Genomic DNA, 18391 nt, shown 5'->3' with positions numbered 1-18391 from the left:
CTCACACGAAGACGGACCCCCTCAACGGTCAGTCGCCCACAGGAAGCTTCTCCCCACTTTTCCTCACCGTCTCTTCACCTTTTCCTCAGGCATCACCTGGGTCCTCAGGAAACCTAGTTCCCTAGTCAGCGTGGACGCAGCCCCACTTTGTCCTGAAGCCGAAACCCCAGCGAGTCCTAAGGAGACGGAGACCGAGCTCCTCTCAGCAGAGACGCTGAGCCGGGCGTCCTACCCGAAGGCCCCCGCCCCTGCCCCCGTGCCTGAGGCGGCTCAACTCCTCTCAGCTGCCCTCACAATCGAGTTCCATGGAACGAGCATGCGCTGTGGGTCAGAGAGGCGAACTCGGCGCCACCCTGTGGTCAGTGCAGGAAGTGCAGGCCGCGCCTCCCTCACAGGTCACTGGGGGCAGCGTGCCCTACTGACAGGACTGCTGAATCCATTCAACTGGAAATTCAGACTGAAATGGAGTCTCTATCCCAAAAGTTTTCTAAAAGTAGTTAAGGAACAATTAATTGGAAACCATTTGGAATGAAGTGAATGTAGATGCAAACTTTACAACTTATACCAAATTCACTCAAAGTTATTCAGAGGCAAATTTTATTTTAGTTTATAATTTATGTTTGGCTGCGTTGGGTCTTCGTTGCTGCATGTGGGCTTCCTCTAGTTGCGTCGAACGGGGCTACTCTTTGTTGCGGTGCACGGGCTTCTCATTGCGGTGGCTTCTCTTGTGGGCGAGCATGGGCTCTAGGCGCGCAGGCTTCAGTAGTTGTGCCGCGCAGGCTTGGTTGCTCTGCGGCATGTGGGATCTTCCCAGACCAGGGCTCGAACCCGTGTCCCCTGCATTGGCAGGCAGACTCTTAACCACTGCGTCACCAGGGAAGTCCCCACAGACAAACTTTAAATACAAAACTATTCAAGGGGCTTCACTGGTGGCGCAGTGGTTGAGAATCTGCCTGCTAATGCAGGGGACACGGGTTCGAGCCCTGGTCTGGGAAGATCCCACATGCCGCGGAGCAACCAGGCCCGTGAGCCACAACTCCTGAACCTGCGCGTCTGGAGCCTGTGCTCCGCAACAAGACAGGCCGCGATAGTGAGAGGCCCGCGCACCGCGATGAAGAGTGGCCCCCGCTTGCCACAACTAGAGAAAGTCTTCGCACAGAAACGAAGACCCAAAACTGCCAAAAATAAATAAATTAATTAATCAATTAAAAAGAAAAGCTGTCTCTCAAATTTAACTTCCAGAATATATTCAGGAAAAACGCATACGCCCTTTTTGGCCAACCAAAGAAGCGGGCAATGCAAATCAACACTACAAAGAGGTATCACTTCGAATCAGAAAAAAGGACCATCCTCACAAAGGGTAAAAACCAGATATGCAGGACAAGGAGAGGAGAAAAGGGAGCCTCGTTACGCTGAAGGGGGGAAGGTAAATTGCCAACGGCCACTCTGGAGAAGTGTGCTGTGTTTCCTAAAACATCTAAAAAACAGAGCTACAAAGCATAGGGCGCTTCCACTCATGGGCCTATATGTTGGAAAATCCAAAAATCCACAGGACGCAGGCACCCCGTTTACTGCTGCTATGTTTACAACAGCCTCGACTTGGGTACAACTTCATAGTCCTTGGAAGGAAAAAATGGTGAAAGAAAATTTGATACTTAAGCACAACGGAATATTACTCAGCCCTGAAATCAATGAAATGAGGCCAGTTGCAGCGACTCAGGGGGACTTATGTATGGTCATTGAGAGTGAAATAAGTTAGACAGCAAGAGAAACTTATCATAAGATATCACTTATAAAGGGAATCTAAAAATCGCCAACCGTGAACTGAATTACAAACAGAACACCATCACACATTTACAAAACACACTTACGGCTGCTTAAGGGGAAAAGTGTGGTGCGTTGATGCATAAACCAGGAGGTTGAAATTGGCACAGATACCGTTCCATACGCCAATAATGTAATCGCCAAGACATACTCATTGTTCAAGGAACTGGACTCAGCACACTCTATTCACAGAAAAAACATATATCTGACTACTAGAAACTAGAAAAGAATTTACTGATGTCTCTCTGTAAGTGACTCAAGTGGATGCACAGCACCAAGAAACACAACATTGCAAATCAGCTACACCCCATTATAAAAATTAATTATAAAAAGAGAAAGACAGTGAGAGAGAGAGGAATTCTTACAAAATTCAATCAGGGGCTGTGAGGCAACTGGACTGACCACATCTACACTCACAGCTGAATGGGACATAAGGCTGGACACCCTAACCCTAAACCCTAACCCTAACCCAACCCTAACCCTACCTTAACCCTAACCCTAACCCAACACTAACCCTAACCCTAAACCTAAACCCTAACCCTAACCCCTAACCCTAACCCAACCCTAAGCCTAACCCTAACCCCTAGCCCTAGCCCTAACCCTGACCCTAACCCTTAACCCCTAACCCCTAACCCTAACCAAGTTCACAAGTAAACTTCTCGCCCACCTGGAGAGAGCGATTTAATTTTAAAGAGTAAAGACACAATCAGCTCAGTAATTGGCCACGGGGGCTGGAGGGGCCAAGGCTAACCTGAGCTGGAGGAACGTGGGTGCCTGCCTGGATGCTCAGAGGCCAAGGGCTGTTCTGAGACCAGCTTGGACACCCGTGCAGATGGAACAAAGGATCCGCCCAGTCCCAAGAGGGCCCCACCAGCCCTCACGAACGCAACACCAGACTTCCCTGGTGGCGCAGTGGTTAAGAATCCACCTGCCAATGCAGGGGACACGGGTTTGAGCCCTGGTCCGGGAAGATCCCACATGCTGTGGAGCAACTAAGCCCGTGCACCACAACTACTGAGCCTGCGCTCTAGAACCCGCGAGCCCCGACTGCTGAAGCCCACGCGCTTAGAGCCTGTGCTCTGCAACAAGAGAAGCCACCGCAATGAGAAGCCCCCACTCGCCGCAACTAGAGAAAGCCTCCGGGCAGCAATGCAGACCCAACACAGCCCAAAATTCATTAATTAATTAATTAAGAAAAAAAAAAGGCAGCACCTGGGGGCTGGCAGACTGATGCACCAAGTCTTACATCACGTCTACTTAGTATCCTGCATGTCAGGGCCATGCTGGACCTGGGGCTGCCCAGACAGAGTGGGGCCTGCATCACCCTTCCCAGGAGGGAGGGTGGAGGGAAACCCTGCATGACCTCTGAGGCCCTAAGAACCCTTGACTAAGGCTGAGCTCAATTTGAAACAGTGGGTGACCAGAGCAGACATTTCATTCATCTATCAATGAGAATCCAGCACTGGAGGAGCAGAAAACAATGGCCTCGCTCAACCTTGACGCTAATCTTGACATGGACCCTAACCCTAAACTCTGATCCTGACCCTAAGCCCTGACCTAACCTTAGCCTAACCCGTACCCTAAACCTGTACCTTACCCTAACCCATGCTCTACCCGTATCCTACCTGTACCCCAATTCTAACCCATACCCTAACACCCACTCTAACACAGAACCCAAACACCCTGAGACCACAACCATAAACCTAAACCAGTAAGCAAAACCATAACCATAACCAAACCATAAAATATAGTCATTAACCATACCCATAAATAACTCATTAACCATAAAACTTAAACCATAACAGCAACCATAAACCATACACAGCCCCAACCCTCACACCAGCCCCAGCCCTAATGCTAACCCTCCAAACCACTTACACCAAGCCAAGTCTAATCAGATTATACAAATACATCTTGAAAAAGAAAACTGGGGAATACTCTGGTGGCCCAGTGGTTAGGACTCTGTGCTTTCACTGCCAAGGGCTCGGGTTCGATCCCTGACTGGGGAACTAAGATCCCACAAGCCATGGGATGTGGCCAAAGTAAATAAATAATTAAAATGAAATAAAACCACTATTTTAAAAAAGATTTTAAAAATAAAGGAAAAAAACAAGAAAACTACCCCAGTACAACTTATAAATAGGAATGTAAAAATCTATCACACAATAATAGCAACATGAAACCAACAGAACTTTAAATGGATAATGCCATAAGCCAAGTATCTCTACACCAGGAATTTCAGGTTGCTCAACATATGAAAAGTAAGCAATGTATTCAACCACAATAATGGTGTGAAGTAAAAACACATAATCATATCAATTAATGCAAAAAATCTACAATGAAAATCCAGTGTTATTTCATGAAAAACACTCAAGAAAGCAGGAATAAAAGGAAAGTTGTTCAATATGGAAAAGAGTAGTACAAAAAGCCACAGCAAACATCATGCTCAACGTTAAAGACTGAAAGATTTACTCCTGAAATCAGGAACAGGGCCAGGAAGCTGGCCTTCATCACCGTTACTCAATAGTGTACTGGAAGTTCTACCCAGAATCTTGAGGAAAGAAAGAAAAGGCATCCATGGGTGAATGGAAAAATTAAAACCGGGTCTCTTCACAGAACATAGGTCACATCATCTTATATATAAAACTACCTATAATCAGCAAAGAAATTATTTGAGCTAATCAACTAATTAATAAGCAAAGTTACAGAACAAAATATCAAGTCATGAAAATCTATCTTATATGCATCCGCTGGCAAAAAATAATCTGAAAAAGAATTTATGAGAACAATTCCATTTTTAATAATGTCAACATCAATATTTAGGAGTATATTTAATCAAGGTACAAGACTTGTTTTTATGTATGTAAAGTTGTATGTTGGAAATTACTGGAAAGTCAATTACTTTTCAAAACATCATGTATGTCAACAGCATGCCAGAAAAGCAGAGAAAACATCAAACTTCCATATAGAAGCCAAGCCTTACCCAGATCCAGTTCACCCAAAGTCCACATGTCATTCAGAGGCACTGTGGGAAGGTTATATTAGGAGCCGCTGTCCTCCGTGTTGTGGACGACCTGGATATGGTAGAAACAGTGGGATTTTTGAATTCCAATGTTCCACTTCATTCCACAGAAAAACTATTAGAACTAATAAATCAATTCAGTAAAGTTGCAAAATCAATACACAGAAATCAGTTGCCTTTCTAAACACTAATAATGAACCATCAGAAAGAGAAAGAAAGCAACCCTATTTACAACTGCATCAAAAAGAACAAAATACCTGGGAATAAAGTCAACCAAGGAGGTGAAAGACCTGCACACTGAAAACTTGAAGACATTGATGAAGACATTGCAAAACACACCAATAAATGGAAAGATATCCTGTTCTCATGGAATGGAACAATTAATATTGTTAAAATATCCATGCTACCCAAAGCAGTGGACACAGTGAATGCAATCCCTCCCAAAATTCCATGGTATTTTCCCCCCAAATAGAGCAAATCCTCCTAATATCTGTGGGGAACCACAAAGGACCCCGAATAGCCAAAGAAACCCTGAAAAAAGAGAACGGGCATCTCCCTCCCTGCCGTCACACTCTGCTGAGAAGCTACAGTCACCAAAACAGTGTGGAACTGGCTCAAAACGGGCACAGGGACCAGAGGAACAGGACAGAGAGACCAGAATTCAACCCACACGGACGGGGTCGGTGAATTTATGACACAGGGACCAAGGGCACACCAAGGAGCACGACACGCCCCACGATAAATGGTGCTGGGAAAACTGGACGCCCCATAACTCACGCTGGCTACCCTGCACACAAACCTGACCAAACACCCAGCTTTCCACGCCAAGCCCTCCCTCGCTCACACGAAGACGGACCCCCTCAACGGTCAGTCGCCCACAGGAAGCTTCTCCCCACTTTTCCTCACCGTCTCTTCACCTTTTCCTCAGGCATCACCTGGGTCCTCAGGAAACCTAGTTCCCTAGTCAGCGTGGACGCAGCCCCACTTTGTCCTGAAGCCGAAACCCCAGCGAGTCCTAAGGAGACGGAGACCGAGCTCCTCTCAGCAGAGACGCTGAGCCGGGCGTCCTACCCGAAGGCCCCCGCCCCCGCCCCCGCGCCTGAGGCGGCTCAACTCCTCTCAGCTGCCCTCACAATGGAGTTCCATAGAACGAGCATGCGCTGTGGGTCAGAGAGGCGAACTCGGCGCCACCCTGTGGTCAGTGCAGGAAGTGCAGGCCGCGCCTCCCTCACAGGTCACTGGGGGCAGCGTGCCCTACTGACAGGACTGCTGAATCCATTCAACTGGAAATTCAGACTGAAATGGAGTCTCTATCCCAAAAGTTTTCTAAAAGTAGTTAAGGAACAATTAATTGGAAACCATTTGGAATGAAGTGAATGTAGATGCAAACTTTACAACTTATACCAAATTCACTCAAAGTTATTCAGAGGCAAATTTTATTTTAGTTTATAATTTATGTTTGGCTGCGTTGGGTCTTCGTTGCTGCATGTGGGCTTCCTCTAGTTGCGTCGAGCGGGGCTACTCTTCGTTGCGGTGCACGGGCTTCTCATTGCGGTGGCTTCTCTTGTGGGCGAGCATGGGCTCTAGGCGCGCAGGCTTCAGTAGTTGTGCCGCGCAGGCTTGGTTGCTCTGCGGCATGTGGGATCTTCCCAGACCAGGGCTCGAACCCGTGTCCCCTGCATTGGCAGGCGGACTCTTAACCACTGCGTCACCAGGGAAGTCCCCACAGACAAACTTTAAATACAAAACTATTCAAGGGGCTTCCCTGGTGGCGCAGTGGTTGAGAATCTGCCTGCTAATGCAGGGGACACGGGTTCGAGCCCTGGTCTGGGAAGATCCCACATGCCGCGGAGCAACTAGGCCCGTGAGCCACAACTACTGAGCCTGCGCGTCTGGAGCCTGTGCTCCGCAACAAGAGAGGCCGCGATAGTGAGAGGCCCGCGCACCGCGATGAAGAGTGGCCCCCGCTTGCCACAACTAGAGAAAGTCTTCGCACAGAAACGAAGACCCAACACAGCCAAAAATAAATAAATTAATCAATTAAAAAGAAAAGCTGTCTCTCAAATTTAACTTCCAGAATATATTCAGGAAAAACGCATACGCCCTTTTTGGCCAACCAAAGAAGCGGGCAATGCAAATCAACACTACAAAGAGGTATCACTTCGAATCAGAAAAAAGGACCATCCTCACAAAGGGTAAAAACCAGATATGCAGGACAAGGAGAGGAGAAAAGGGAGCCTCGTTACGCTGAAGGGGGGAAGGTAAATTGCCAACGGCCACTCTGGAGAAGTGTGCTGTGTTTCCTAAAACATCTAAAAAACAGAGCTACAAAGCATAGGGCGCTTCCACTCATGGGCCTATATGTTGGAAAATCCAAAAATCCACAGGACGCAGGCACCCCGTTTACTGCTGCTATGTTTACAACAGCCTCGACTTGGGTACAACTTCATAGTCCTTGGAAGGAAAAAATGGTGAAAGAAAATTTGATACTTAAGCACAACGGAATATTACTCAGCCCTGAAATCAATGAAATGAGGCCAGTTGCAGCGACTCAGGGGGACTTATGTATGGTCATTGAGAGTGAAATAAGTTAGACAGCAAGAGAAACTTATCATAAGATATCACTTATAAAGGGAATCTAAAAATCGCCAACCGTGAACTGAATTACAAACAGAACACCATCACACATTTACAAAACACACTTACGGCTGCTTAAGGGGAAAAGTGTGGTGCGTTGATGCATAAACCAGGAGGTTGAAATTGGCACAGATACCGTTCCATACGCCAATAATGTAATCGCCAAGACATACTCATTGTTCAAGGAACTGGACTCAGCACACTCTATTCACAGAAAAAACATATATCTGACTACTAGAAACTAGAAAAGAATTTACTGATGTCTCTCTGTAAGTGACTCAAGTGGATGCACAGCACCAAGAAACACAACATTGCAAATCAGCTACACCCCATTATAAAAATTAATTATAAAAAGAGAAAGACAGTGAGAGAGAGAGGAATTCTTACAAAATTCAATCAGGGGCTGTGAGGCAACTGGACTGACCACATCTACACTCACAGCTGAATGGGACGTAAGGCTGGACACCCTAACCCTAAACCCTAACCCTAACCCAACCCTAACCCTACCTTAACCCTAACCCTAACCCAACACTAACCCTAACCCTAAACCTAAACCCTAACCCTAACCCCTAACCCTAACCCAACCCTAAGCCTAACCCTAACCCCTAGCCCTAGCCCTAACCCTGACCCTAACCCTTAACCCCTAACCCCTAACCCTAACCAAGTTCACAAGTAAACTTCTCGCCCACCTGGAGAGAGCGATTTAATTTTAAAGAGTAAAGACACAATCAGCTCAGTAATTGGCCACGGGGGCTGGAGGGGCCAAGGCTAACCTGAGCTGGAGGAACGTGGGTGCCTGCCTGGATGCTCAGAGGCCAAGGGCTGTTCTGAGACCAGCTTGGACACCCGTGCAGATGGAACAAAGGATCCGCCCAGTCCCAAGAGGGCCCCACCAGCCCTCACGAACGCAACACCAGACTTCCCTGGTGGCGCAGTGGTTAAGAATCCACCTGCCAATGCAGGGGACACGGGTTTGAGCCCTGGTCCGGGAAGATCCCACATGCTGTGGAGCAACTAAGCCCGTGCACCACAACTACTGAGCCTGCGCTCTAGAACCCGCGAGCCCCGACTGCTGAAGCCCACGCGCTTAGAGCCTGTGCTCTGCAACAAGAGAAGCCACCGCAATGAGAAGCCCCCACTCGCCGCAACTAGAGAAAGCCTCCGGGCAGCAATGCAGACCCAACACAGCCCAAAATTCATTAATTAATTAATTAAGAAAAAAAAAAGGCAGCACCTGGGGGCTGGCAGACTGATGCACCAAGTCTTACATCACGTCTACTTAGTATCCTGCATGTCAGGGCCATGCTGGACCTGGGGCTGCCCAGACAGAGTGGGGCCTGCATCACCCTTCCCAGGAGGGAGGGTGGAGGGAAACCCTGCATGACCTCTGAGGCCCTAAGAACCCTTGACTAAGGCTGAGCTCAATTTGAAACAGTGGGTGACCAGAGCAGACATTTCATTCATCTATCAATGAGAATCCAGCACTGGAGGAGCAGAAAACAATGGCCTCGCTCAACCTTGACGCTAATCTTGACATGGACCCTAACCCTAAACTCTGATCCTGACCCTAAGCCCTGACCTAACCTTAGCCTAACCCGTACCCTAAACCTGTACCTTACCCTAACCCATGCTCTACCCGTATCCTACCTGTACCCCAATTCTAACCCATACCCTAACACCCACTCTAACACAGAACCCAAACACCCTGAGACCACAACCATAAACCTAAACCAGTAAGCAAAACCATAACCATAACCAAACCATAAAATATAGTCATTAACCATACCCATAAATAACTCATTAACCATAAAACTTAAACCATAACAGCAACCATAAACCATACACAGCCCCAACCCTCACACCAGCCCCAGCCCTAATGCTAACCCTCCAAACCACTTACACCAAGCCAAGTCTAATCAGATTATACAAATACATCTTGAAAAAGAAAACTGGGGAATACTCTGGTGGCCCAGTGGTTAGGACTCTGTGCTTTCACTGCCAAGGGCTCGGGTTCGATCCCTGACTGGGGAACTAAGATCCCACAAGCCATGGGATGTGGCCAAAGTAAATAAATAATTAAAATGAAATAAAACCACTATTTTAAAAAAGATTTTAAAAATAAAGGAAAAAAACAAGAAAACTACCCCAGTACAACTTATAAATAGGAATGTAAAAATCTATCACACAATAATAGCAACATGAAACCAACAGAACTTTAAATGGATAATGCCATAAGCCAAGTATCTCTACACCAGGAATTTCAGGTTGCTCAACATATGAAAAGTAAGCAATGTATTCAACCACAATAATGGTGTGAAGTAAAAACACATAATCATATCAATTAATGCAAAAAATCTACAATGAAAATCCAGTGTTATTTCATGAAAAACACTCAAGAAAGCAGGAATAAAAGGAAAGTTGTTCAATATGGAAAAGAGTAGTACAAAAAGCCACAGCAAACATCATGCTCAACGTTAAAGACTGAAAGATTTACTCCTGAAATCAGGAACAGGGCCAGGAAGCTGGCCTTCATCACCGTTACTCAATAGTGTACTGGAAGTTCTACCCAGAATCTTGAGGAAAGAAAGAAAAGGCATCCATGGGTGAATGGAAAAATTAAAACCGGGTCTCTTCACAGAACATAGGTCACATCATCTTATATATAAAACTACCTATAATCAGCAAAGAAATTATTTGAGCTAATCAACTAATTAATAAGCAAAGTTACAGAACAAAATATCAAGTCATGAAAATCTATCTTATATGCATCCGCTGGCAAAAAATAATCTGAAAAAGAATTTATGAGAACAATTCCATTTTTAATAATGTCAACATCAATATTTAGGAGTATATTTAATCAAGGTACAAGACTTGTTTTTATGTATGTAAAGTTGTATGTTGGAAATTACTGGAAAGTCAATTACTTTTCAAAACATCATGTATGTCAACAGCATGCCAGAAAAGCAGAGAAAACATCAAACTTCCATATAGAAGCCAAGCCTTACCCAGATCCAGTTCACCCAAAGTCCACATGTCATTCAGAGGCACTGTGGGAAGGTTATATTAGGAGCCGCTGTCCTCCGTGTTGTGGACGACCTGGATATGGTAGAAACAGTGGGATTTTTGAATTCCAATGTTCCACTTCATTCCACAGAAAAACTATTAGAACTAATAAATCAATTCAGTAAAGTTGCAAAATCAATACACAGAAATCAGTTGCCTTTCTAAACACTAATAATGAACCATCAGAAAGAGAAAGAAAGCAACCCTATTTACAACTGCATCAAAAAGAACAAAATACCTGGGAATAAAGTCAACCAAGGAGGTGAAAGACCTGCACACTGAAAACTTGAAGACATTGATGAAGACATTGCAAAACACACCAATAAATGGAAAGATATCCTGTTCTCATGGAATGGAACAATTAATATTGTTAAAATATCCATGCTACCCAAAGCAGTGGACACAGTGAATGCAATCCCTCCCAAAATTCCATGGTATTTTCCCCCCAAATAGAGCAAATCCTCCTAATATCTGTGGGGAACCACAAAGGACCCCGAATAGCCAAAGAAACCCTGAAAAAAGAGAACGGGCATCTCCCTCCCTGCCGTCACACTCTGCTGAGAAGCTACAGTCACCAAAACAGTGTGGAACTGGCTCAAAACGGGCACAGGGACCAGAGGAACAGGACAGAGAGACCAGAATTCAACCCACACGGACGGGGTCGGTGAATTTATGACACAGGGACCAAGGGCACACCAAGGAGCACGACACGCCCCACGATAAATGGTGCTGGGAAAACTGGACGCCCCATAACTCACGCTGGCTACCCTGCACACAAACCTGACCAAACACCCAGCTTTCCACGCCAAGCCCTCCCTCGCTCACACGAAGACGGACCCCCTCAACGGTCAGTCGCCCACAGGAAGCTTCTCCCCACTTTTCCTCACCGTCTCTTCACCTTTTCCTCAGGCATCACCTGGGTCCTCAGGAAACCTAGTTCCCTAGTCAGCGTGGACGCAGCCCCACTTTGTCCTGAAGCCGAAACCCCAGCGAGTCCTAAGGAGACGGAGACCGAGCTCCTCTCAGCAGAGACGCTGAGCCGGGCGTCCTACCCGAAGGCCCCCGCCCCCGCCCCCGCGCCTGAGGCGGCTCAACTCCTCTCAGCTGCCCTCACAATCGAGTTCCATAGAACGAGCATGCGCTGTGGGTCAGAGAGGCGAACTCGGCGCCACCCTGTGGTCAGTGCAGGAAGTGCAGGCCGCGCCTCCCTCACAGGTCACTGGGGGCAGCGTGCCCTACTGACAGGACTGCTGAATCCATTCAACTGGAAATTCAGACTGAAATGGAGTCTCTATCCCAAAAGTTTTCTAAAAGTAGTTAAGGAACAATTAATTGGAAACCATTTGGAATGAAGTGAATGTAGATGCAAACTTTACAACTTATACCAAATTCACTCAAAGTTATTCAGAGGCAAATTTTATTTTAGTTTATAATTTATGTTTGGCTGCGTTGGGTCTTCGTTGCTGCATGTGGGCTTCCTCTAGTTGCGTCGAGCGGGGCTACTCTTCGTTGCGGTGCACGGGCTTCTCATTGCGGTGGCTTCTCTTGTGGGCGAGCATGGGCTCTAGGCGCGCAGGCTTCAGTAGTTGTGCCGCGCAGGCTTGGATGCTCTGCGGCATGTGGGATCTTCCCAGACCAGGGCTCGAACCCGTGTCCCCTGCATTGGCAGGCGGACTCTTAACCACTGCGTCACCAGGGAAGTCCCCACAGACAAACTTTAAATACAAAACTATTCAAGGGGCTTCCCTGGTGGCGCAGTGGTTGAGAATCTGCCTGCTAATGCAGGGGACACGGGTTCGAGCCCTGGTCTGGGAAGATCCCACATGCCGCGGAGCAACTAGGCCCGTGAGCCACAACTACTGAGCCTGCGCGTCTGGAGCCTGTGCTCCGCAACAAGAGAGGCCGCGATAGTGAGAGGCCCGCGCACCGCGATGAAGAGTGGCCCCCGCTTGCCACAACTAGAGAAAGTCTTCGCACAGAAACGAAGACCCAACACAGCCAAAAATAAATAAATTAATCAATTAAAAAGAAAAGCTGTCTCTCAAATTTAACTTCCAGAATATATTCAGGAAAAACGCATACGCCCTTTTTGGCCAACCAAAGAAGCGGGCAATGCAAATCAACACTACAAAGAGGTATCACTTCGAATCAGAAAAAAGGACCATCCTCACAAAGGGTAAAAACCAGATATGCAGGACAAGGAGAGGAGAAAAGGGAGCCTCGTTACGCTGAAGGGGGGAAGGTAAATTGCCAACGGCCACTCTGGAGAAGTGTGCTGTGTTTCCTAAAACATCTAAAAAACAGAGCTACAAAGCATAGGGCGCTTCCACTCATGGGCCTATATGTTGGAAAATCCAAAAATCCACAGGACGCAGGCACCCCGTTTACTGCTGCTATGTTTACAACAGCCTCGACTTGGGTACAACTTCATAGTCCTTGGAAGGAAAAAATGGTGAAAGAAAATTTGATACTTAAGCACAACGGAATATTACTCAGCCCTGAAATCAATGAAATGAGGCCAGTTGCAGCGACTCAGGGGGACTTATGTATGGTCATTGAGAGTGAAATAAGTTAGACAGCAAGAGAAACTTATCATAAGATATCACTTATAAAGGGAATCTAAACATCGCCAACCGTGAACTGAATTACAAACAGAACACCATCACACATTTACAAAACACACTTATGGCTGTTTAAGGGGAAAAGTGTGGTGCGTTGATGCATAAACCAGGAGGTTGAAATTGGCACAGATACCGTTCCATACGCCAATAATGTAATCGCCAAGACATACTCATTGTTCAAGGAACTGGACTCAGCACACTCTATTCACAGAAAAAACATATATCTGACTACTAGAAACTAGAAAAGAATTTACTGATGTCTCTCTGTAAGTGACTCAAGTGGATGTACAGCCTTGACACTGTCCCTAACTAAGGCCCTGCTGCGGTCAATATCTAATGTCCTGACACTATCCTGAGGTAATTTCCGGACCCGTCTCTTACCAAGCTCCTGAAACTGTCCCTAAGTAAGCCCTGACGCTGTCCCCAAGGGAGGCCCTAAGGCTGCCCCTAACAGAGGCCCTGATAATGTCTTTAACAAAGCCCCTGAGGCTGATCCTACCAAGGCCCTTGTGCTGCTCCTAAGTCATGCCCTGATACTATCCCTAGCTAAGGCTCTGACACTAGGCCTCACTCAAGCCCTGTCGCTCTCCCTAAGTCAGGCTCTGACGCTATCCCTACCTGAAGCCCTGACGCTGGTCCTAAATTAGGCCCTGATGCCCTAAGTAACTAAGGTCTTGACACTATCCCTAGGTCATGCCCTGACACAATCCCTAGACCTTAACCTAACCTTGCTTTAACTAATGTTGAGCTTCTTATGCTAAATGAATCCCTGATGCTCTTCCTAACTAAGGCCCTAAAATTAGTCCCAAGGCCGTGACCCTGGCCCTAACTGAGGCCTGGAGGCTCGTCCTAACTCAGGCCCTGACACTGTCCCTAACTAAGGCCCTGACACTACACCTAACTCAGTCCCTGACACTGGACCTAACAAAGGCTCTGATGCTAGTCCTAAGTCAGGCTGAGACACCGTCTCTAAGGCCCTGCTGCCGTCAATATCTAATGTCCTGACACTATCCTGAGGTAATTTCCGGACCCATCTCTTACCAAGCTCCTGAAACTGTCCCTAAGTAAGCCCTGACGCTGTCCCCAAGGGAGGCCCTAAGGCTGCCCCTAACAGAGGCCCTGATAATGTCTTTAACAAAGCCCCTGAGGCTGATCCTACCAAGGCCCTTGTGCTGCTCCTAAGTCATGCCCTGATACTATCCCTAGCTAAGGCTCTGACACTAGGCCTCACTCAAGCCCTGTCGCTCTCCCTAAGTCAGGCTCTGACGCTATCCCTACCTGAAGCCCTGACGCTGGTCCTAAATTAGGCCCTGATGCCCTAAGTAACTAAGGTCTTGACACTATCCCTAGGTCATGCCCTGACACAATCCCTAGACCTTAACCTAACCTTGTCTTTAACTAATGTTGAGCTTCTTATGCTAAATAAATCCCTGATGCTCTTCCTAACTAAGGCCCTAAAATTAGTCCCGAGGCCGTGACCCTGGCCCTAACTGAGGCCTGGAGGCTCGTCCTAACTCAGGCCCTGACACTGTCCCTAACTAAGGCCCTGACACTACACCTAACTCAGTCCCTGACACTGGACCTAACAAAGGCTCTGATGCTAGTCCTAAGTCAGGCTGAGACACCGTCTCTAAGGCCCTGCTGCAGTCAATATCTAAAGTCCTGACATTCTCCCGAGCTAATATCCTGACCCATGTCTTACCAAGGTCCTGAAACTGTCCCAAAGGAAGCCCTGACGCTGTCCCTAAGTGAGGCCCTGAGGCGGTCCCTAACAGAGGTCCTGAGAATGTCTTTAACGAAGACCCTAATGCTGATCCTACAGAGGCCCTTATACTGCTCCTAAGTCATGCCCTGACACTGTCCCTAACTCAGGCCCTAAAGATAGGCCTCACTTAGGCCCCGTTGCCGTACCTTAGTTAGGCTCTGACGCTGTCCGTACGTGAAGCCCTGACACTGGTCCTGATGAAGGCCCTGACGCTGGTCCTAACTAAGGCCCTGATGCTCTCAATAACTAAGGTCTTCACCCTATCCCTAGCTCACATCCTGACACTACCACTGGCCTGGAACCTGACTCTGTCCCGAGCTAACGTCCTGCCCCTTATCCTCAGCGAAGCCGTAATGCTCTCCCTAACTAAGGCCCAGACTAGTCCTAATTAAGGCCCTGACACTGTCCCTAACTAAGGCCCGGAATCTATCTCTAATATAGGCCCTGCTGCCGGCAATAACTAAAATCCGGACACTATCCTGAGCTAATATCCTGATCCATTTCTAACCAAGGTCCTGACACCGTCCCTAAGAGAGCCCTGTCGCTGTTCCTAAGTGAAGACCTGAGGCTGTCCGTAACTCAGTCCCTGAATCTATGCCTAACTGAGGCCTTGACGCTGTGACTAACTCAGGCCCTGATCATGTCTGTAACTAAGACACTAATGCTGATGCAACAAAGGCCCTGATGCTGCTCCTACATCATGCCCTGACAGTGTCCCCAGCTATGGGCCTGACGCTAGGCCTCACTCAGGCCCTGTTGCTCTCCCAGAGTCAGGCACTGACGCTGTCCCTACCTGAAGCCCTGACACTGGTCCTAAATAAGGCCCTGATACTGTAACTAAGCTCTTGACACTATCCCTAGGTCATTTCCTGACACGATCCCTAAACTTTACCCTAACCCTGTCCCTAGCAAATGTCCTGCCTCTTATGCTAACTAAAGCCCTTATGCTGTGACTACCTCAGGCCCTGAATTTAGTCCCAAGGCCGTGATACTGTCCCTAACTAAGGCCCTAACACTATTCCTAACTCAGGCCCCGACACTGTACCTAACAGAGGCCCAGATGCTAGTACTAACTAAGGCCTTGACACTGTCCCTAACTAAGGCCCTGCTGCCGTCAATATCTAATGTCCTGACACTATCCTGAGGTAATTTCAGGACCCATCTCTTACCAAGTTCCTGAAACTGTCCCTAAGTAAGCCCTGACGCTGTCCCCAAGGGAGGCCCTAAGGCTGCCCCTAACAGAGGCCCTGATAATGTCTTTAACAAAGCCCCTGAGGCTGATCCTACCAAGGCCCTTGTGCTGCTCCTAAGTCATGCCCTGATACTATCCCTAGCTAAGGCTCTGACACTAGGCCTCACTCAAGCCCTGTCGCTCTCCCTAAGTCAGGCTCTGACGCTATCCCTACCTGAAGCCCTGACGCTGGTCCTAAATTAGGCCCTGATGCCCTAAGTAACTAAGGTCTTGACACTATCCCTAGGTCATGCCCTGACACAATCCCTAGACCTTAACCTAACCTTGCTTTAACTAATGTTGAGCTTCTTATGCTAAATGAATCCCTGATGCTCTTCCTAACTAAGGCCCTAAAATTAGTCCCGAGGCCGTGACCCTGGCCCTAACTGAGGCCTGGAGGCTCGTCCTAACTCAGGCCCTGACACTGTCCCTAACTAAGGCCCTGACACTACACCTAACTCAGTCCCTGACACTGGACCTAACAAAGGCTCTGATGCTAGTCCTAAGTCAGGCTGAGACACCGTCTCTAAGGCCCTGCTGCCGTCAATATCTAATGTCCTGACACTATCCTGAGGTAATTTCCGGACCCATCTCTTACCAAGCTCCTGAAACTGTCCCTAAGTAAGCCCTGACGCTGTCCCCAAGGGAGGCCCTAAGGCTGCCCCTAACAGAGGCCCTGATAATGTCTTTAACAAAGCCCCTGAGGCTGATCCTACCAAGGCCCTTGTGCTGCTCCTAAGTCATGCCCTGATACTATCCCTAGCTAAGGCTCTGACACTAGGCCTCACTCAAGCCCTGTCGCTCTCCCTAAGTCAGGCTCTGACGCTATCCCTACCTGAAGCCCTGACGCTGGTCCTAAATTAGGCCCTGATGCCCTAAGTAACTAAGGTCTTGACACTATCCCTAGGTCATGCCCTGACACAATCCCTAGACCTTAACCTAACCTTGTCTTTAACTAATGTTGAGCTTCTTATGCTAAATAAATCCCTGATGCTCTTCCTAACTAAGGCCCTAAAATTAGTCCCGAGGCCGTGACCCTGGCCCTAACTGAGGCCTGGAGGCTCGTCCTAACTCAGGCCCTGACACTGTCCCTAACTAAGGCCCTGACACTACACCTAACTCAGTCCCTGACACTGGACCTAACAAAGGCTCTGATGCTAGTCCTAAGTCAGGCTGAGACACCGTCTCTAAGGCCCTGCTGCAGTCAATATCTAAAGTCCTGACATTCTCCCGAGCTAATATCCTGACCCATGTCTTACCAAGGTCCTGAAACTGTCCCAAAGGAAGCCCTGACGCTGTCCCTAAGTGAGGCCCTGAGGCGGTCCCTAACAGAGGTCCTGAGAATGTCTTTAACGAAGACCCTAATGCTGATCCTACAGAGGCCCTTATACTGCTCCTAAGTCATGCCCTGACACTGTCCCTAACTCAGGCCCTAAAGATAGGCCTCACTTAGGCCCCGTTGCCGTACCTTAGTTAGGCTCTGACGCTGTCCGTACGTGAAGCCCTGACACTGGTCCTGATGAAGGCCCTGACGCTGGTCCTAACTAAGGCCCTGATGCTCTCAATAACTAAGGTCTTCACCCTATCCCTAGCTCACATCCTGACACTACCACTGGCCTGGAACCTGACTCTGTCCCGAGCTAACGTCCTGCCCCTTATCCTCAGCGAAGCCGTAATGCTCTCCCTAACTAAGGCCCAGACTAGTCCTAATTAAGGCCCTGACACTGTCCCTAACTAAGGCCCGGAATCTATCTCTAATATAGGCCCTGCTGCCGGCAATAACTAAAATCCGGACACTATCCTGAGCTAATATCCTGATCCATTTCTAACCAAGGTCCTGACACCGTCCCTAAGAGAGCCCTGTCGCTGTTCCTAAGTGAAGACCTGAGGCTGTCCGTAACTCAGTCCCTGAATCTATGCCTAACTGAGGCCTTGACGCTGTGACTAACTCAGGCCCTGATCATGTCTGTAACTAAGACACTAATGCTGATGCAACAAAGGCCCTGATGCTGCTCCTACATCATGCCCTGACAGTGTCCCCAGCTATGGGCCTGACGCTAGGCCTCACTCAGGCCCTGTTGCTCTCCCAGAGTCAGGCACTGACGCTGTCCCTACCTGAAGCCCTGACACTGGTCCTAAATAAGGCCCTGATACTGTAACTAAGCTCTTGACACTATCCCTAGGTCATTTCCTGACACGATCCCTAAACTTTACCCTAACCCTGTCCC

The sequence above is a fragment of the Balaenoptera ricei genome, chromosome 16, assembly GCF_028023285.1.
Source record: "Balaenoptera ricei isolate mBalRic1 chromosome 16, mBalRic1.hap2, whole genome shotgun sequence".
Taxonomy (NCBI): domain Eukaryota; kingdom Metazoa; phylum Chordata; class Mammalia; order Artiodactyla; family Balaenopteridae; genus Balaenoptera; species Balaenoptera ricei.
The sequence above is the reverse complement of the archived record's forward strand: the minus strand, read 5'-3'. Positions refer to the sequence as shown.